General features: G+C 47.5%; 1 protein-coding gene across 2 annotated transcripts in view; it reads left to right on the forward strand.

Annotated features, from left to right (window-relative positions):
- SLC46A3 (solute carrier family 46 member 3) overlaps window positions 1–22,856 on the forward strand; it is a 307,576-nt gene that overhangs the window by 236,458 nt on the left and 48,262 nt on the right. The gene's annotated exons all lie outside the window — the stretch shown is intronic.

Consider the following 22,856-nt stretch of genomic DNA (forward strand, 5'->3'; position numbering starts at 1 on the left):
AATGGCCCTGCGCTGTTTTCTGATAGGCATTTGCGGTTGTTCAGGCAGTGGATCACCACGGGTCTACTTCTTAAGCAAAGTAGACCCTGTCTACCTTTGCAGTCGACGGCTACGAGCATCATCACTGGTATAAAGCAAATTTTTAAAATAGGTAGTTTCGCCGCAGATATACGAACATGGTTACAAGTGGCACGTGCCATGGCCTCCGCCATGCACAAAGTGTTTCCAAATTCGGCAGGCGACAAATGGGGAAACGCGTGTAGTGGGTAACTAGTTGATTGAGAACTAGCCTGCGGGTCTGTGTTTTTCAGAGCTTTATCAGGTGTTTATTAGGAAGGGACAATTGATGGGGGATGAACAGTGGGCTGCTTTGGATGAAACTTTTACTGACACGTTGTAATTCCTTACGTGGAACATGCGGTTTGGTTCACGCGAGTATTGGGTTGCGCGCGCATTTGGAGCAGTTAAAAAGGGTTCTAATCCAAGGGATTAGTAGATTTTATAATCCTTTTTGGGGAAGCAGATGGTTGTTGGTGTACCACATGTTTTATGCAGAATATCAGGCTTCGTTTGGTGCAGTAGTGTCTGGTCCATTACTCGGGGGCTCACCACGAGTTAATTAGATACCTTTGTTCATCTTAAGTTATATCTGGTAAAGGCATCATGTTCCAATTACTAGCAAGATGGGCAACGTATGTGCGATCACTTGCATTACAATTTCATTGGCAGTAACTTGCTGGATTTACCATGGGTGGTCTTTCATCATGTTTGGGGTAGAGGCACGTATCGGGTTGCCTGCGATGGGGTTAGTTATAGCCTTGGGTGATTTATGGCCATAACGCTGCACGTTCATTATGGTACACGTGGCAGTTGAGGGTTTCTTACAATGGTGATAAGGAGCAGCAACAGTAGGTTCTATTTCAAGCACCCTTACCGTGTGGACCGTGCACGGTCACTACGGGGTGCATTTCAAGCATACAGTGTTCGCTTGGGTGGTCTAGACAGGGTCGCTGAACAGGCTGCCTCCGAGCGTGCAAGTTACAGGAGGGGCCATGCTTGGTAGTGGGAGCCATCGTTTCCCCTGTTTTGATCCCGAGTTGCTTGTCTGCAGTAACAGTCTGCACAACAGACTGAGGCATTGGTAACACCAGACGGCTGCAGGGAGTAGGCAAGTGGGATGGCACAGCAGCACATTAAACAATACATGTGCGCGTTCTGGTGGTAGGTTAAGAATTTGTGGTGGTACTTTTCCACATAGAGGTGTTTATACATCAAGGTAAGACTTTTTGCAATTGTCCCTGCAAATGTTCAGGGTGGTCGGTCGCTTTGGGGGGAGTATGGCCCAGGTAGAACACTGCGTGTGCATGATAATTCTATGGTTGTAGGTACGACATGTAATACAACCAGGTTGCCGGAATTTAGGGGGCGGTTGTTTGGATTGAGGCCTCTTTAAAGCACCTAATGGACGGGTTCTTATGTCGAAGATGTTGTCCTTAGAACAGGCAAGCCCGGCCGCTTAATGTACTGGATTTTAAAGGGAGTGTGGGGTTATAGCCCAATTAAAACAGCAGGGTTGGAGCTCGCTTACACGGAAGGGGCGTAATTACAATGGAACCCCACGGCAGCCGTGTCATAATTGTAAAGGGCTTCTGGCAGGGAGCACACAGGTTGAAGCGCCGGTTGCATCGATCGGCGGTGATGCCACAGTTTGAATAACCTGGGAAATTGATTGGCGGTGATGCCGCAGTTTGAATAACATGGGAAATGGGTTGATCGGCGGCGATCCCGCAGTTTTTATAACGGGGGTAATGAGTTAACGCCGCTAGGGGTCAACTGCTTCTGGACAGGGTCTGAAGCAGTCAGCAGGGTTTAAAAGCAGAGTTTGATGGCAGTATTGGGCACGTGCCTCATGGAGCAAAGTAGATGGTGAAGTGTACATTTGGGGTAGCACCAGGTCCTTACTTCAAGTACAGTATTGAAAGAAAAGGAGGCACGTGAAACTCTGGGGAAAGGTTAACTGTCACAAAGGCCAGTTTTCAATTGAGTCTTGAAATTACTCTTCCTTCTAGCGATTGTGCGTCAGTAGGAGATTAAAACAGAGTTGGAGGATATTATAGTGTAGGTGCCCCACTGATCGGGGAAAGTGTGGAGTTGTTGAGGGGTGAAGTACACCTGTTCACTCTAACAGTACGGAGCTGGAGGGGCTCTGAAGCACGCAGGACACTGGGAAAGTTAACTCTCACGAGGGCCAGATTTCAATTTAGAGTGTTATGTAGCATTGTCGGTACTAGAAGTAAGAAAGCAGCGTTAGGTTAACGGCTTTCAACTAATGACGAACAGGATTCTTGTAACGTGGCGGCTGGCCCAGGGGATAGCAGGATGTCTGAGGTTTTGACTGGGAGCCATGGGTCAGGCATTACCATAGCTGCTAGGTAAACTGGGAAAGGCATCATTCTCTAAGATATGGTGTTTAGCAATACAGTGGGGTACATCGTTAACATTGGTAGTGGGGTTTTAAATTAACAGGGCGGCAAGGCCAACTCAGCCTTTCATCCATCCGGGGTCGATAAACAAGTAGCAGTGGACGTGGTTCATTTGCTAGGCAGCAGTATCGGTTTTAGTAAAATGCTAGTTAAGTGCCAGAAGGAGGGCTGAGGGTGGCCTAAAGGAAACAAGGACAAGGCAGATTGTCTGGGTCTGGAACGGCACTCCCCCAGCCTGGTATCGTCAGAGGGGAGGCAGTCTGCTGGGTCTATGGCTGGGGAGCCTTGGCCTGCTGAAGGAGTAGGAAAGGTGAAGGAGGTCTATTTTAAAAAGAGGGTGGCCCAGCTCCTCCCTGCAATGAATGGCACTCCTCCAGCCTGGTAAAACTTCTGCAAATGCAGCATATCCGCAGAGTATTAGGGTGGGGGAATTGGCCCTACATAATAAGTAAAATGGAAATGGGGAGCCTCCCTTTTGAAAGTACAAAGATGAAAGGGGCTTTATTAAAGGAATGAAAAGGTCACCTTCCCCTGTCAGAAACAGCGCTACGCCAGCACAAGATCTCCGGCAATGGCCGTCAGTCCGATGATTATTGAAGGGTGCAGGTTTGACCTGATAAAACAGGGATAGGATTGAAACAAGGGGGAAGGAAGGCAAAGTTGGGTTTGAAAGTCTAACAAAGCAATAAAGCTCAACTTCACCCGTCAGGAACAGTGCTCTCCCAGCATGGTAACTCCTGCACGCGCAGGCAGGCAAGGATAAGTGGGTTGGGGAGTTTTGGACTAATGGAAAATGGAGAGGAAAGCATTGAGGGTGAGGTGAAGTATGGCAAACAAGTGACCTCACAGTTGGTGAAAGTCGAGACCTGCGGGTCCGGATCAATTGGTAGTCCTCGGTAGACTATACCAAGGACGGAGTGCATTAGTCAGCACTGGGCATGGAGTTACTGGAGTTATGCACGTAGCCACTGGAATTAGGAAGTCTGTGAGGGGGGAGCCGTGGTGGGCTGTAACCCACCTTTGGCGTGCAGTGTTTTGGCGAGCAGTGACAAGAGACAGACTCCCAATGAGCCATGGGAAAGCCGGAAGTGTCTTCGCTCTTCTCGGACCAGCGCCTCTTGGGAGCCTAAGCGGCGGGGGCATCTGGTGGTAACAACTAGAGACTCAGCTTCCCCCCAACAAACGGCGCTCTCCCAGCCCAGGAACACTTGCAGGGGCAGGCGGGCCTCAGACACGAAAGGTTGGGGGAGATGTGCCTACTATGGACTTTGTTGGGAAAAGGGGGAAGCAGGTTTTGGAAACGGAGCAGTCGCCACACCTTCGGAGCCATTTTCACAATTGTTTACTGTGTTTTTATTAGGTGTGTGAAAATAAATCTGCAGCCTTTTTTATGCCAAAAAGAAGACATGTCTCATTCTGCACCTTACTGGTTGGGAAAGGAAGGGGCCAAGAGGAATGAGCAAGAGTAATGTATGTTGGCAGAGTAATGGACAAATGCCAGGTTATGTCAATAATTACATTTCTTCAGGCCCCCCCACCATCTCTTCCCGGATATGCTCAGAATCTGGGGGTTTCACCACACGAACCTCCATTCCCTCAGCCCCGCCACCTCCCTCCCCTGCCAAGACCCCCACCACCCAATCGCACACAAACGCACACACATATACACTTAACTGTTCTCCCTCGTGGCTGCTTCCAGGCCCCGACGAGCCTGTCAGCCCCTGCGCGCACGCGTATGTGTTGCAGGGGCTCCTCTCCGAACCCAGAACCAACTGTCCCGGTGGGAGTGTAGCCCTGATCTTTTCTGGAGTGGATCCCTGTTTCTATCATTTCTATGCAGGACTACTCCTTTGAATGCCTGGTCTGCAGGCTCTCTATCTCTCCTGGCCTTTCTCTCACTGTGACCACTATCTACAGGCCGCCTGGTCACGTCACCACCATCCTCTCTGAGTGTGTGGATCTCTCCTCCTTCCACCTCCTCCCTCCCCCCTCCTCGCCTCTACCTCTCCACTTCTCCTTGGAGACCTTAACATCCACCTGGATGCTACCTGCCCTTCTTCAGGACTCTTTCGCAACCTTTGCGACTCTCTCTCTCTCTCACTATTCTTCCCTCTGGCCCAACTCACTCTGCAAGGCACACCTGGATGTTCTGATCTCTCCAGACTCCCCCCCCTCCAATCCTCTCCCCACTCCTCTCTCCTGGAGTGATCACTTTCTCCTTTCCTCCCACATCTCTCTCTCTCTAACCCTCAGGCCAAGCCGACTCCAGCACTGCCACCTACCTTCTCGGTCATCCGACCCATGAAGCGTGTGTTCTTTGAGGCTTTCGCTGCTACTTTTTCTCCTCCTTCTGCACCTTTGACTGACTCACATCCTGACATAGCCCCATCTAACCTTCATCTTTCTATCTCTAACACTCTTGTTGTACTTGCCCCTGTCATGAGGATCTGCCTGAAGCCCAAATTCAAGTGCAGCTCTTGGTACGACTCCAACCTCGTCACCCTCAAACGCAAGTGCAGGGTGGCTGAGAGGAAGTGGAGGGCATCGGGTGCCGCTTGCTCCAAAGACAATACAGACTCTGTCCTTGCCAAGAGGAGAGCCCACATCCAAGTCTGCGTTTCTGCAACATCTAACAACTCGGCCAATCCTGCTGCAGTCTCTACCTCTCCTGTTCCCTCCCAGGCGCTCTGTTCGGCCTTGGCTTCCCATTTCATCACTAAAGCTCAGGGCATCCTGTCTACCCTCTCTTCCTCTTCCTTCTCCTCCTTCTCCTGCTCCTCCTCCTCCTCCACCCCTGGCATGCCTGCGGCCACCTCTCCTCCTCCCCTCTCCTCCTTTCACTTGTTCACCCCAAACAATGTTTCTAGACAAGTCTGATCTGTGCAAGTCTCATCAAAACTGGTTCTCCCCATCATCCAGAAGCATCAAGGACCACATCGACACCCTTGCTCCAGCCGATTTCTGCAATCACTCTTTTGCCACTGGAACCTTCCCCTCTTCCCTTAAGCACTCCCCTGTGCACCACCACCTAAAGAAGCCCTCTGCCGATCCTTCCTCTCCGGCAATTGCCCGATCTACATCACTCCTTTCCTGGGCAAACTCTTGGAAAAGCTGGCCAACTCCTAGCTTCATCTGTACACTGAATCTGTTGGTTGTCTCCACGACCTCCAGTCTGGCTTCAGAGCGGCCAGAAGCACGGAAACTGCTCTCCTGAACACCTGTAAAGACCTGCTCTCAAACCTTGATTCTAACCTTCCTTCTGTCCTCATTCTTCTTGATCTTTCTTCTGCTTTTGATGCGGTCAACCATGTCATCATGCGCAATCGCCTCTGTGATAACCTGGGTTTCACTGATCAGACCCTGGCCTGGCTGCCCTCCTTTCTCACTGATCGACCCTCTTGGGTCCAACTGGGGTCTTTCCTCTTCTATCTCTCTCTCTCTCTACTTGTGGCGTTTCCCAGGGGTCTAACCTTTCTCCCTGGCTGTTCAACCAATACCTGGCACCTCTTGCCCACTGCATCGCTTCTTTCTGCTCCAACTTTCAGTGTTATGCGGATGACAACTCAGGCTCATCTCAGCCGCCTCTTCTCCTTCTCTCATTCCAGATTGTCTGGCCGCAATTCAGGAATGATGTGCTGCCAATTAGCTCTGCCTGAATGCCAGTAAGAATTAGATCCTCCCTCCTCATCAGAACACCAGCTCCCTCCTTTCCTTTCTCTTTCTGTCTAGCCACCCACACTGGGCACTCTTCCTGTTCCTACCTTTGAGACTAAGAACCTTGGGGTCATCTTCGACTGCACGCTCTCCTTCTCTCCTCACATCTCTGACATCTCTAAGAAGTCCACTGTACCTCCTCAGAGGTATTATTCCTTTCCTCACTTTCCCCCAGAAGCTGTCTCCAGATTTCCCGTCCTCGCTAGGCGGGGCTACTGCAACAGCCTCTTTCTAAATCTTCCTGCCTCTACTCTCCATCCTTTACAACTAATCCGGAACAGGGCTGCAAGACTTGTCCTTGGCCCAAGCCCAAGGATCGTATCTCTCCAGCTATGAAAACTCTTCATTGGCTCCCAGTGGCGGCAGGGATCAGGTTCAAGACCCTCTGCATAGTCCACAATGCTTTCTGGGGCCTAGGACCACACTGCCTCCAACTCTCTCCCCTCTAGAGCTCTCCACTCATCCACTTCCAACTCTCTGAGGGTCAGTCGCTACTCCAAGCAGAGAGTTGGGGCCAGATCCCTATCTTCGACTGGGGCCTCCTTCTGGAACAATCTGCCTGCCTCTCTCAAACTTGAGCAGAACCACCTCTGGTTCCGTAAGCAACTCAAGACCTTCCTCTTCACTTCCACTTTCTCTCTTCCTCTCCCCTGCTGATGTGCCGACTGCTCCTCTGAACTTGGGCCCAGGCTCCTGCATGTCCAGTTGCACCTTGCACTGCCTCTGGCTCCCCCAGCACTTGTGGTCTGTATCTGCAGTCCTACAGTCCCTTCTCTCTGCATTTATGAGCCACCCGTTCGCTGCACTTTCTGACTTACCTGACCTTAACCACCCACTGGCTGCACTTTTGATTCTCCTGCACTACCCCCCACCCCAACCCGCTCGGCACTTCTCCCCTTCCACTTCCCTGCACTTGCGCAATCTGAATGATAGAAGGCCTAGTAAGATTGTTGTTTTGTCCTCCCTCTGTTTCCCCTTCCTTGTCTTTTCACGCCTAGAAACCCTTGTGTACAGGCACGTTATAAATGTCATATCATATAATTATTCGGGCAGTCTGTGTGGCCAGCAGCACTTGTCAGTATAGCCCTTGATGTCCCAAGCTCCCGCCCAGCTAGTTTACAGTCAGAGTACATTTTAACATATCTGATTCTGTTGTCTCTGATTCTATGGCTTTCGCTAGCATAGCGTCAGGATCTATGAAATCAGAAGAAGATCACAGTCAAGTCAGTGATTGGCCTATGTACAGTGCACAGGGTTGCCTGGGCAGTGGAACGGGGTAGCATCTCCTGGGTTTTCCATTGATACTATTAGGTCAGGCTCCGGAAATTAAATTGTATTGTGGTATTGATGGATGGTAGTGACCGAGGTGATGATGAACAACAGTTTTGATGACGCACCCATTCAGAGTGTGAAGTACCAAGTGTGCTGCATTTTGTGTGCCCACTATCGAAACAAAACACAGGTGTGTATCATAAATTTACTGTAGATGTTCCAATGATTGAACAGATAGATTCACAAACAACACTTATATTTCTTCCATCTCGCAGGAGTGTGGGCACAGACTGAATTATTACAACGCGCACGCCTCGCAGGAGTGTTGGGACACACTTAATTTTTAGGTCTCTCCTTTCTATCAGGAGTTTGGGCACAGACTGCATTTCTACATCTCTCCTGTCTTGCAGGGGTGAGGACAAACACTGCATTTTTACTTTGCTCCACTAGCGCACAAGGGGTGCCCCAACTGAACTTTTATGGTCCTTTTGTGTTGCAGTGGTGAAGGCACAGGCTCAGATTTGACCTCGCTCCTCTCTCGCAGGAGTGGGGGCACATACTCAATTTTTACATCTCTTGTCTCGCAGAAATGAGAGCACGCTCTCAGTTTTTACATCTCGTCTGCCTCTCAGGGGTGACACACACTCAATTTATACATTAAGCCTGTCTCTCAGAGGTGAGGGCCCATGCACTTTTTACATCTTTCCTTTCTAGCAGGAGTGACAGCACAGTCTGAATTTTTACATCTTTCCTGTCTTGCATGGACCACTCTTAAGTCTGAGATGAGTACCTTTGCGTGATGGGGCTTGTTGCCAAACATAATTATCATGAAATCTCAGCAAGGCATACTGCACGTAAAGTAGCTCCTGGTGATCCAGCATTAGCCAGTGACCCGACACTACCACTGGGAAACGAAGAACTAGTACATGGGTTTGGAAAATCCAAGTTCCACATAAGATGCAAACATATCATTGTGTCCATTATTTATGATCCCTTATGCTTTAAATCTTGTATAGATGTGTCCTAATGTTTACTTATAGATTGTCCCTAAATTCACATAGGTGTGTTTGCTCAACATCAATTGGCCTGCTTAGCCAAAAGTAGCTCCTAGTAGATGTTGGTGTTAAGCTAACTAGGCTTTCTAGGCAACAAGCAGGAGCTAAACAGCACCACCTCCCCTCAATTTCAAACCCTGCGGTTGCCATATGATAGGTAGAGTTTGAAATATCCTTACTTATTAGAGTTTTTGTATAGTGGTAGGAAAAATAACTGTCCCTATACACAGATTGGGCCTCATTACGACTTCGGCGGTAGCCGTGCCGGTGAAACCGGCACGGCTGCTGCTGGAGTCATTTTTTTTCCAGCACACGGGAATGGCCAATTACCGGGCCATTACAGCCCCACCAGACCCGGTAATTGCCCCCCATAAGGCTCAATGAGAATGGGGAGGCCGGTTGCACCAAAAATCCCAGCATTTTTAAATGCACTTGGGTTGGTACTTCTCAGAATGATGCCGTGCCCTGGCCATAGCTGCCCCATGCACCAACTCTCCCCATCTGGGGATGTGCCTGCAGACTAGGCAAAGCGTGTAGATCTGCCGGGCAATGTCCCTGGCATTGCATTGCAGGGCATAGTGCCTGTCTGCCACATACCCTAGATGGCACCTTGGATTGGCCGCATCCCTTTGTGAGTAGGTACCAACCTGTCACTGCTTGAGCAGGACTCGCTCACTGCATTGACAATTCTACGCTTCTGATGACAGCATCACCATTCCCCAATGGCCTCCTAAAATGTCTCTACTAGACTTTCATTGTTATTACTGATATGGGTTTGAGGTGGAACTTGTCATACACATCCCAGTGCCAGCACCTCATGTGGTTTGGAGGGCCGTGGTACACAATGAATGGGTAGCAGTGATCTTCCAGGGCACAAGGTGCACTCCATGGATTCAACCCCATTCTGCACCTACAAATAATCCAAGACCCAAGAGGATGATACCTGTAATGATGCAATGTCCACACCACTTTGAGTTAGTTCTTCTTAACTTTACTTCAGTTCCTTTAGTTACATATTACAGGATTATGACAACAGGAATAAGACATATACAGAACACCGGCACCCATCACCCAGGGAGGAAGGGCCCAACTGATTCAACATAGAACACTCACCACAACATTCTCCCACTCATACATCAACATTCCACAGGCACTCAGGTGACATCATAAATCACATGACAAACCACATCAGACTAAGCAAGCACTTCACAACAATACCAAAGAGAAGGGGTCTTCCTGCCTTCCCTGTACTTTCGTAGGTACTCCTGGACCGTCCTTGTGCCCTCAATGGGCTTCGTGCCTCCTCCTGACCCCTGCATTACTGGCTCTTCCCTTGGTCTAGACCTCACCACCACTGGCCCTCCCTCTGACCCCTGAGGCACTGACTTGTCACCGGGTCAGGCTCCTCCCATGTCTCTGTGTCACCACCATTCCCATTATTACCCTAAGAGCCATCCTCCTCATCATCATCATCACCACCACCAATCGCAACTAGAGGAGGAAGATTGCATGTGTGTCTGAACCTCAGATTGTTCATTAACTGCGCCTCCCCTCAAGTAGGCAGATAAAAGATCCACCTCTCCAAATACATCATCTTCAAATCCTGTGGCATCATCTACAAGGCTAAATATAACTGAAATGGAAAGAGTAATGATGTGGTATATGGGCCAGGTGGCATCCACTGTTCCACAGCAGTGGTGTATTGACACATAAATACTACGAGGACAACTGGAACTTTCCTTTGCATGCAATTATGCTGAAAAGGTTACATACAACTTAAATCACATTCCTCCTCAGAAAATCAAATTCTATTGCAGACTTATGTACAGCATTCTTTTGCAAACAATTAATATCTTAATATGGAGGGCGACATGCCCAATGCATTTCTGACTTCGCAGAGTCCTTCATCAGTGACCTTATGGCAAAGTTGCCAGTCAGTGTAAATCAAAGCGTAATAAGTCAAACAGTTAAACAATTCATAAGATTCAAAATAAATAGCCGTGGGGGACAAACAAACAAAGAAGAAAGAAAATTAAAACAACATATAAGTACATAGTCCCGAATTGGGACTATGTATTTATAGGTTCCCAAACATATATTTGTATGGTCTGTTATGTTGCTTAACGTCATCTATAGTGAATAAGGAAAATGCAGGGTACCTAGTTACTGTGTGCGCTGAGACTTCAACCAATTAGATATTGGATTATTGGCAATAACTAGGATGTATCATAAAGAAAGAGTGCGATTTTAGGTGAAATTGAAGGGCTACCCCACCCCAACTTCAAATAGTCTTAAAGATCCAGTAATTTCCCCTGCTAAGCGCTAAACACTTCTACAGTATTGGAATCAGAATGTATATACTTATGTGGATAAATAACCACTTGCAGTGGCATGCCTAAAGACAGTTAATATGTATTTAGCATTAATGCCAGTACACAATTGCTTATTCGAATTTGGCTATACACAGCTATTGAGCAATCAGATTGCAGTTAGCATTGGTGCAGATTCATGTTTAGCAGTTGGAGGTACGTTTGACAAATGTGTGTGGTCAATACATGTGTAATCACGTTGCCTCATATGTATACAGTATATACATTAATGAACAGATTGTCTGACCCCGATATATACAGTAATTGCATTCATGAACAAATTGCCAACACGTGTTTCGACCCACAGGGTCCTCCTCAGGGCACAGACTTTAACTTCACAACCCTTATGTCAAGCTTGCTATTTTAACATTCATTATATTATACTGTGCAGATACTACACACAAACACTGCCTCTCCTGTGTGCTTGAAATCTGTGCATTAGTTGGGTAAATATGTTTCATTCAGTTGTTCACTGGATTGTTCTAATTATCTTTCCAATTTCATACGGGTTTCCTGCTCATTTGATCCCGCTCAAACTTCTTGTTTAACTACAAGCTGTATGCCACGCCATAATTCTGCTCTAATAGATTAACTGCTCTAATGGTTACATCTTGTGCTTCATGATCAACGCGTTCCTGCCGCGTTCCAGTGTCGTAATGTGCCTTTCAATATTGCCTTTGTTGGCTACTCAGTTATATTTGCAGTGTAAGGAAAAGAAAGTCCTCTGCATATTGCCTGTGGTGCAAGACTGCTCCGTCCTGCTAATCTAATGGTGTTTAGACTAGGTGGACGACGAAGCTCCCAACCCTACAAAGAATGCAACTAAATATAAATGGATCGCCATCATTAAATGTCATGCCCCAGACCTGCCACCACCTTGGCCGGCACCCTCTCACCTGGCATCTCTACTCATGATGGCGATTGAGACCTGGAAGATGGTCTCCCGACTGGCTATCACCAGCAGCATCTGGGTCTTAGCAGGACGCGCAGAGCGGACACTGCAGTTCCTGGTTCCACTTCCATTTAGTACGCATCAGAGGGGGGGTGATAAATGAAAGTCCAAAAATGGAAAATTGCTTGCAAAACACCATTGGGGCAGTTTGAATAATGTGTCATGCCTTTTGGACTATGCGACGTCCCAGCTGTTTTGCAGCCTTTCATGGAGTCCATCTTTTCAATCCTGATTGGAATGACTGTCTGGGTGTATCTGGACGATATCCTTGCGTTTTCCTGGTCTATAAATGAACATGTGAGGCATGTCTCTGAAGTTCTGTCTCGGTCGGCACTAATCATTTATTCGCATAGCCAGAGAAGTGCAGATTGAGTTCTTGGGGTACGTCATCAGTCCGGCTGAAGTGCACATGGACTCCTGCAAAGTCCAGGCTGTCATGGAGTGGCCACAGCCTAAAGATGTGAAAGCCACGCAGCTTGTCCTAGGATTTGCTAACTTCTACAGGCGTTTCGTTCCTAGCTCCTCTCGTTTGACCATGGAAAACACTTGTCTGCTCAGCTCTAGGGCTATGTTTCAATGAGATGCTGCTGCTGCTGAGTCCTCTTACCTCCCCCAAAACCACTTTTACCACGGCTCCTGTATTACAACACCCCAATCCTTCTCGTCCATTTATAGTGGAATCAGATGTTTCAGCCAATGCCATAGGAGCCGTCCTCCTCCAGGTCAATCCGGAAACCACCTCAGAACATCCAATGGCCTACCATTCCAGGAAATTAACTAGCTGTGAATCTAACTATTCCGTCATTGAAAAAGAAATCCTAGCCCTTATAGAAGCACTTCGGGAATGGAGGCACCACCTTCTTGGGTGTTTACTTAGAGTGGAAGTATGTACAGACCATCACAATTTGCAATCCATGCGCACCCTTCACTGTACCAATAGCCGCCAAGCATGATGGGCCTTCTTCTCCTGCCAATTTGACTTTATCATTACCTATGTTCAAAGCTCACAGAATGTAAAAGCTGACGCCTTGTGCCGTATTGTGTGTCCTTACTGGCTAATGGGCGTGTCGATATTTGTGGATTAGAGCAAGTTGTGCTTTGAGCACGTTTTCAACATTGCTAGTTGAACACCTGCTTTTCAAAGTGTTTTAGGAAATTGCTAGGTTTGTTGAGTGCGAGTACCTGGGTTTTCTGACACGCACTCCTCTTACCTGTGTAGCTGTAGAAGGGGCTGTTTATAGATACTTGATGGAGAGTGAGAACAGGTTATCCTCCCTGCAGTCAGGGTTCACTGTATGTTGTGGTTTTTATAAGTGGGCATATAAAGAAGCAAGTGAGTCTGTGAAGGTGATTTAGGGTTATACTATATGGTGTGTGTGACTCTTTTGCAGTGTCTTTCTCTTTTAGTGTTTTCTCCTATAATGATATTTTGGAGCTCTTCATTTGTAGTGAGAGAAGACATGTGCAGTATTTTTCATTGTACCAGTTATTCTGTGTGCACGTGCTACAACGTAGTAACACTTTTGGTGGTGTACATGTTTGTATGAGTGTGCCAAAACGCTGGGGCTCATAAGTTTCCTTGTCCTTAAAAAATGCTGGAACAAATTTCGGTAATTTCAGCACCAGCATTTTTTCCACACCGAGGAAACACAAGTTTGCCAGTGGGGCAGTGATCTACCGACAGGCCTGACCTGCCGGAGTTCAGTACATGCCGGAATCACTGGCATCGGAACTAACGTTGCTTGTAATTCCGGCAATCCCATCCCATGGAGTACCGCCAAACTCATAATGAAGCCCATCATGTCTTGTCAGGCTGTGAGCAGGGATGCTTCTGTGTGAGACATGTGGGTGATCGTTGGTTGTATTATGTGTTTTGTGTTGTTGCTATTAATGAGGAGTTGTGATGGTGCGCGTTTATGCAGGTGGTCTTGGGTGTTTGATTGCATTGTTGCTTTATTCTGCTGCTAGCAGGGGAGCATGTGCTGCTGTGTCATGCATATGGGCATGAATATAGTGATCCTGTCATAGTGATGTGAGAAGGATGTGAGATGGAATATGGAATCCTGGCTGATGATGCAAGCATGAGTGTAATCAGTGTTCTGAGAGTGACTGCTAAGAAAGTTGGGAGAAAACAGGAGAATGTATGTGCAAGTGAGTGACTACTGTGTACAGGGTTTCAATTTACCCTGTGTCGTTACATGCCACTAAGAAAAAGCAAACATCCTTTTGGACATGAGGCTCGCGGGTTCTCCCTGAAGAAGAGACATTGAACACCACACCTTTCTGTCAACAACAATGGCATTAAGCAGCATTCCTGGTGCGTGGTAAGGCAGCGGCAGACACCCAACAAGCCTCATTACAATGTTGCTGGTACGGTAACTACGATACTGGTAAGCTTGCCGGTACTGTAGTTACCAGACCGGCAAACTACGAGTTCTGCTCGCGGATGCCTTTTCACCCGCCAGGTCGGACATGGTGGACGTACCGGCACAAGCGAGCAGAGCATGTCGGATGCAGCGGCACCATTCTGAATGGGGCTCAGTGGGAATGGGAAGTAACATTTTCTGGCCCCTGGCAATTGGGAAATACAGGGTCCACCAGGGTTGTAATTAATGGCTCTGTATTTCCCCATTGCCAGGGGCCTTAAAAATTTGCAAGTCTGGCAGCAGCCTGCCGGTTTTACCGGCAAGGCTACCACCAAACTTGTAATGAGGCCCAACAAGTCTTTATAAAGTGGAGTCACATCTCTGACACATTAAAATCACCCGTGTTCTAGCTGGCATTGAAATCCAACTCGGAAGAGAAAAAGAAAGGTGGGTAGATATTTGAGCAGCTTCTGAAGCTGTAGTCGCTGTGCAGGCACTACACTGTTTCTGTTTGCCAGGGAAACACAGCATACCACACCTTTCCACAATATAGTTTCTAAAAGTACTGGATGCATGCAACTGTGTTAAAAATAAAGCCCGTCATTTGTCTCTGTGTTACTGATGCTCTTGCCCTTATTGTCTGTAGTAAGTGTAGTTGTAATCGATGCTATATGGGTGAACCAGGGCTTTCCCATTACTGTGGTGTGCGTAGAGTTAGAGTTGCCGAGCCAGTGTCCAGACGCTATGCACCAGGCACGCATGCCTGCACACAGTGACGTACGTAGCATCACAGTGTCAATGATATCAAATCAGAATATCTCTGAATCCTCAAAAGTAGGCATTGGCCAAGAACTGGTGGTTCCCCAAGGCAGGAAAAGAAGGTCACCCCAAAAACTGTCAATGCAGGCTGGCCAGAGATAAGTCCATTTTGTGCCATGCAGTGCCCAGGCGGACCCCCACCTGCTGGGACATGCAGTCGTTTCAGCAGCAGCACAATATTTCAATAAATTCGGCACCCCCATCTTCCCTGGAGCAAAGATGGGCCCGCTGGGTTGTTAGGCAGAAACCTGTGCAGTTCCCTTAGGGACCACTGCAAAAGGCTTAGGACTACAGGTGTTGGCAGTAAACCCAATTGGTAGCAGTCTGTACCACCCAGATTTACCTGGTAGCTGTGGCTGAGCAGCCAGACTTCTCTCAAGAAGAGTTAGACAGTATATAGAGTATACAAAATAGGTATAAAGATACAGTAGCACAAGCAAACACTGACTAGAGCTTGGGTATCAAGGTATATAATTATTTATTTAAAAACACACTTGTAAAATACACTAACACTGATATGACAAGCAAGTTCAGACACAGTCACTATTGATATATATACATCCCTGATTACTTATTGAACAAGTCTTAGTTAAAACACCACTTATTTGCAGACAGAGGTGAGCTCTTAACCTAAGATGGCACTCCAATAAGTTAGTTAAAAAGGGAGGTAAAAGGCAGGATTAGGAAAGCACACAATACCAACACTTTTAAAAGAACCACAGCAAGTCAGGAAAGGCAGAGTCTACTGTAGAGCAAGAAAGTTCATAGGCCAGGCCCACTCTGGAAGAGAGCAAGGCGGAATGTGTCCAAGATCTCACAGTTGAATTGTACTTAAAAAGTCTTTGCAGATAGTTCAAAAAGAGTTGGATCAGTTCAGAGAAAGTTAGTTAACAGGTCCCAGGTCACCCCAGGATAGAGAGTCAAGGATTTACAGGACACCTTGAACAGTCTGTTACAAGGGAGACCAGGCGGGACACAGTACCTGAAATGGTGAGGAAGCTTCAGTGGGGGCAATTGTTCCTGGCAGCGGGTGCAAGTCGGTGTTTCGTCCAGGGGAAGAGAAGATCTCGACGTGGAGGAAAGCTGGAGGTCGTTGCACTTCCAGGGAAGAAACCAGCCGCTGAGTTTCTCACTAAAAAGGTACTACCCTTTTATTCGCGGTAGTGGTGAAGCGTGGCTATCCGGCCGCCGGGGTGCTTGGCACGGGCGATTCGACCACGAGACGATCCAGGAAGGCGAAAAGAGGGCAAACTGGTTATCCCCACCAGTTCAAAGGAAGAAGACTCTCCAGGATGAAGATCTTCTCTGTCATCGGGAAGTGGTGAGGCGGTTCAGCAGGGCTCCACCGGTGGTGTTGTCATTGCAGATCGGCTCAGCTTCTCCCTCTTCGGATTCTTTGGTCCTGTGGCGACTTCTGAAGTTCCAGTCCCCAAAGCCCTGCTTTTATGCAGAAAACCCCCATTCATCAGTCCTAGCTGTCACTCAAATATGCTAAGTGGTGAGCCGGGCGGCTCACCACTGGGCCAATCACACAAGAGTGCGACTTGAGTTGCCGAGGCAACTCAGTCCAGGGTGCCTAAACCCCCCTCCCACACATCCTGTAGACCCAGACAGAGTGGCACCACTTTTGGTGGCTTCTGTGCAGAAGCCCGCCAAAAGTGGAACAAAGGGCTCGACTTGGGTTGGAGTTACAGAGGCGAACACAAATGCCATATTAAAACCGAGTCCTGGCAAAAAGACCCAACCGGGGAATAAATATTAAATAAATAACCCGGCAATATCTTTAACAATGCACCAAAAAAGTGGTGCGTTTAAAATGAATGGGAAAATCCCATAGGAAATATTCTGGTGGAATATTTCGTGTGGTAACCACTGCCACCAGCCAGAAACTCAACGAGGGGGGACTGCACAGTGCCCCCTCGAAAAACAGACCCAGGGGTCATCTAATTACCCCTACCAGTACTTCCACAATATAATGGTTTGTACTGGTCCTGTTCACAATTTAAGACTAGTAAAGTCAATGGTGACTTTACATGCCCTGGGAGACAGTAGTCAGTCCCAGGGTATGGAGTCTATGTTTGGGGGTCACTATGACACCTCTGTGTTACTGCACTGAGGGTGCTGTGTAACACACTTAACAAAAACACATGAAACCCTACGGAGCAAAAGACCCCATAGCCCATCAAACAAATTACAAAGTCAATGGATATCTCAAATCATGTCTAAGAGTGGGAGAAAAAGAGTCTCACTCTTAGCAGGAGAAAAAAATAAACCCCAAAAATCCAGCAAAGCTGCTGGGGGACTCACTAGGTTTGGGAAATTAGCCTATACAGAGAATTCTCCCTAACATGGGTTGAAAGCCTGGAGATGGATTTTGCTGCAATTAAGGAGATGGGTGACATGGCAGAGAAGTCCTGCCTTATTCTCTTCACCAATAAAAGGGTTGCATTAAATCTTCAATATGCTGATGGCAATGGATCATAGCTACAATGGAGCGAGGGTGACACTGTCATCTTACTTCAGCCCACAGGCTAATAGCGACTACAAGCTCGTCCAACATCGGCAAGCCAGGTGGGATCATCCGTGAACACCTCTATGGGCCTATTCTCAACTTGGCGCAGTGAAGGTGCCGAATAGCACGATTCACTGCGCCAAAAGAGGAAGCCCAGTCTCCACTACTACTCTCAAGTGGGCCTGGGCCTCCTCGTAGAGCATGACAGTGCTCTGTGTGGATTGCGCCTGTTCTAAGGTGTTACCGGCGCGATCCATTCTCGGCAGCATTTTTGTAAAATAACATATTCGTTATTTTACAAAAATGCTGCAGAGGACAGACACAGTTCCTATACACCAAAGAGAACAGCTTCAACATTGCAGGATGTTGAAGCTGCTTACTTTGGTGTATAGGAACGTGTTCCTATACACCCGTATTATCTTTCAAGACTATAGTAAACTCTTCGACCGGATCGGTTGCCTCAACGGATGGAAGGCCGACTGCATTTAGATGAAATAGTGTTCCCTTTTACCATCAAACATCAGCTCATCACAATCCACCTCCAACCAAGGTAGAATGTAAATTCCAGATGCTGGAACAAGTGGACAAAATCCAGAGGGTTCAAGGGGAATTGGCATGAGTGTTCCCCATTAGGGTGGCATGAAAGCCAAAACAGCCTGGTAAAGTCCACATTTACGTCGACTAGTGCCTACCCAACAGAGAAGTTAGGAGTGAGTAACACCCCTTTCCCATAACAGATTTCATTGTGGCCGATCTGCACAGAGCACAACCTTTCCCTAAACCTGACCTGAATGCAGGCTACCACCAAGCTCCACTGCACCCAAACTCTAGATGCACAGCAGCACTTTCCTTACATATGGGTCTCCAGGCTTAAAAGAGGCTGATTTCTGGGGTCTCATCTGTGGCTGGGGTATTTCATGAAACAGTGGATGGGAGTTCTGACTAGTTTCCCAGGAGTGCCTAACATTAATCTCTGTGCAACCGACGGACGAGTGCCAGGTTTTGCAGCACGTCAAAGACAATAGTCTTCACTAATAAAAAAAATGCAAATTCAAGAAAGGGCACCTGGAATTCTTTTGCCATGTATTTGCTCAGCATGGCATCTTGGCAGCCCTGAAAAAGGTCATGGACCTCAGGACTGCCATTCCACCCCAGATCTAGACAGGCATCTGCAGTATTTTGGGGGTGGTTAATTTTGGGGCAGGTTTATCCCAAACCTGGCAACGATAACAGAAACCTTAAGGCAGCTCAACCAGATAGCTGCTCTTTGGGCCTGAGACATTCAGCATCAACAGTTATTTCAGGCTAGTAAGGAATCCCTGAAATCGGACACCACGATGTGGCAACCACGCATGGCAGATGGTTGCCGCAAGCCCTTGCAGGATGGGCGCAGTCCTGATGCACATTGACGGTCAAAGGGCCATTTGTCCTGGTTGCATATACCAGCATGGCTCTAACCCCGCCTTAACCGAGATATTCACAAATTGGAAAGGAGGCCATAGCAGTGCTTTATGGCTAAACGCATTTTCGTGTGTGTGTGTATATGGCCGCCCTTTCATTGTGGTGACACATCACACGTTGCTCACTCACATTTTCAAGGTCACAACCCTACACCTACTTGCATGCAGTGAGAAGTGCCTACTTAAATTGCAGAAAGGTGAACTTGGCCTGATATACTGTCCTGGCTCAGACAACTGCAATGATTTCCTATCAAGACACCCAAGGTGACCACGAAGAGTGAGGAATGGGCACCGAGAAAGCCAGAGGAACATTTAGTTGAACACGCTGCCCCCAAGGTCATGCCTGTCAGTTGTCTGGGAGGCTGAGGTGAGTGGCAGGTAGAAAGGTTTGCTGGAAACTCGCTGCATTGAAGAGTGCAGTATCTTTAGGAGTCTGTTCATGGCCAGCATGGATTTGTCCACCACATAAAAGGGTTTGCTATTGCGTGACACAGGCATCATGATCTCCCGGAAACTGCCTCCGAGGGTCATCCACCTTACACAGGCCATACATACATTAGGGCATGAACCAGACAGAAGTCAGTCTGAGGGAGAAGGTTTGGTTCCCTGGCCTCGTGACAACTGCATAGGAGGCACTGCACAGCTGCATTCACGGTCGAAACACAGGACCACAGGATAGACTAGCGCCAAGTCGCCAGCGGAGTGAGTCTCCAAAACATGCCAACTTCTGAGGACATATTTCGGCACCATGCCCAAAAGCCACCAGTTGATAGTTGTCATTGGTGATTTCTCTCAGTACCAAGAGGTCAAGGCAGTCACCTCCATCACGACCAGTGGGGGTGCTTCCCAAATTAGAGAAAAGGTTGGCAACACATGGCCTTCTAGAGGTACTGAAGAATGACGCTGACGGTGGGCCCCTCCTCAAAGGAGCCACATGTGTCCATTTCTATACGATTTGGGAGTCCGATATGTTTCTCTCATAAAATTGTCTCTGGCACTAATGAAAAAAATGGCACAGTTTTGCAAATGACAACTCATTCCTTTTGTGACAGGTGGCTTGAATAGTACCCAATGGGGAGTTTCGTTCAGTAACATTAGTCAAAAATACTAGCTGTACAGTGACATAATTCAAAGGAGCGCACTTTGGCCAAAATAACTGCCTCACACTAGCATGCTAGTCCTACACTTCGGGAATGCTCAGGAACAATCCATCAGTTTAGAGAGACCCTTTACCAATGCTTGCATGAGTATTGTGCCCCACAAGATGCCTCTGTGGGGTGGCCCCTTGGCCATGCTGATGGCACGGTCCACGCGGAACACCATCCTGGGAGACACCCACCATCGACGAGAGGGAGGTGCCATGACGCCATCGACGAGGGGAGGTGCAATGACGCCATTGACGAGGGGAGGTGCGATGACAACAATCCTGTTTCAACCGAAGAGAAAAAAGAACATGTTATTTCTACTGTAGATCAAGTGTTCATGAAAAATAGGACCTTTTGGGCAAATTCAGCCTGCCATTCTAGCCAGTGCTGCTCGGGAGGATAGCTCAGGGGCAACGTGCTCACCTTGGAAGCAAGACAACACGGAGCAACAGAGGTTCGATCCATGGGTCCGCGCTTAGAAACCTCTGGGTATTAAGTGTGTTATAAATAACCCATCATATCATATCATGGTACCGGCTGCAGAAGGTACTATGGTCACAGCCCTGATGAATTCTTTCAAAGTAACCTACAACATATCTCATTTTAAAAGAATTAAACAGTAAGCAAAGGAAGAGGCCTTGGGAGCCCATGTAGAGGAGGAAGACGGAGGACAAGAGATAAACCGGTCATCATTAGGAGAACTAGAGTCTGAGGGCGAAGCACAATGAGAGCGCATACCCTCCGGAAGATGATCCTGGGGGTCGACGAATGTACACAGTGAGAACACATCATTATTAGCTTCTGGAAGATTCCTGTTAACGCACTGGTGTATGCATGCATAACAGCAAAGTGCGATTCCTAGCGTCACAATGCCGGTAGTACAGGCTGGCCCCCTCGTGCAAGAAGACGGAACATATAGTAGATTGTGTATGGCCATCTTTTTGTAAGCTACCTTTACAGTTATTACTGCTTCTAAGTTTCAATCATTTTCTCAGAAATTATGAAATCCTAATTAAACCCGTGATAAACATTGTTCATTTGTTTATTGATATATAATGTATTTTCCCACAAGCAAGTTAAAAAAAAATCCCACTTCTTCTCACGGAATGAGCTCACACGTGCCATGAAGAATAAAAGATCATGAAAAATGACGCGTTCTGCTTTTCACATGTTCCGCTTTTTGGTAATCCGTTTGCTCTGGTGCAACCGCCAGTGAAATCTTTTGTGTCTGTAAGAAGTCTTTGTTGTTTCAAAAGATCCCTGTTTCTGGTGTGTTTTGCCAAGTCTCGTTGTTTTTGCTGCTGGTTGTACACATTTCATGCCGAGCCACACAAGCAAAGGCAGGCGAGACAAAAAGAAGTTAACCTGAACAGCACCGGTCTGCAAACCAACTTAAAAGCACAATCCTAGACATGACAGCCTAAAGTGATGGCACGAGATTTGCTTTGTCTAAAAATATATCCGTGAGGATAACCTTGCACAGGGGGTCACGTTTTCTTAGTGGCCGGTCCTCGTCTTTTTAACAATCAGTAAGCTCGACCATGTCATCTTATAGTTGCTCGGCTGCTGTCAAAAGATGTATGCAGTTATAGGTGTTTTCATAAGTGCTAGGTAGCTCCGTGTGAGGCCAATTAGGGCCATGTGGACGAGGCATAAAGTGCATCACTGTCCACAGACACTGCCAAACTTGTTTACCGTTACCTCCACTCGGTCCTGTGGCATTACCATAAACACAGGGTTCCGATTTGTGGTAGGGCGGTGTGAATTCACAGTTTTGGAGTAGGACTCCATGGGGATGTTTGGAGGATTTACTGCAAGTGGTAATACTGCTGATTTTTGGAGGTAAAGTGAAGGATTCACCTCCAGATTTTTCTGGAGGTGAATTCGCCTCTTTACCTCCAAACAATGCACTGCGGTTATTGTCAGTCAAGAATAAAACTTGACCAGCAGTTGTTTAATGGCACTTATTTCCAAGGGTGGGGTGGTACGGTGTATGCCACATTATGGGTGGAAAGCCTGGGGTGCTTCATTCTTGCAGAGGTGTAGTAGGAAGGAACATGAATCATCCACATGGCTTATGTTACTGGGATGTACACTATGTCCTGCTCTGGTAGATCTAAAGAGAGGAGGGTGGGGTAGGTTAATGGAGAGAGAGGGAAAATGTGCTATACCCTTACAGTTGCAATGAGGCCGGCAGACCGGAAATTGTCCTGACCTTTGTACGCAGGTCTGTTTTTAGACGTTCTGTGTATCTACCCGGCAGCATCATGGGCCGGTGGTGCTAAAATGGATTGACCTGGGCTATGGTGTGTAAGTTGGTTGAATAGTTGTAGAATTTTGTTCTTTCATTTTTCGTGGGATTGATATTTAAAGGAGAGTTCCGGGACTTTTTTTTTATTGTCCCTACGGGTCGGCCATGTGTTTGTAAGCATAAATCGGTAGATCGTAGGAAACTTTCCTATGGACCTTACCCGACTTTTCGCCCCTTATCGCACTCGAAATCAGCCTCCATTTTGTGATAATCCTATCATTCCGCCGCATCGACCTGGCTCACCTGCCTTTGCGGCACTAAATCAAATCCCCCGCCCCTGAGCCTGACATCAGCAGACGCGTACTGCCCATTTCAAGCACGTCTCGTGTCAACAATCGCTGCGCCTCAGCTATTGACGTGTTGCCATGGAAATGGCAGGACGCCTCTTTCCCCAATAA

This window comes from Ambystoma mexicanum, chromosome 7q, assembly GCF_040938575.1.
Source record: "Ambystoma mexicanum isolate Mex_15411 chromosome 7q, UKY_AmexF1_1, whole genome shotgun sequence".
NCBI classification, from domain to species: Eukaryota; Metazoa; Chordata; class Amphibia; order Caudata; family Ambystomatidae; genus Ambystoma; species Ambystoma mexicanum.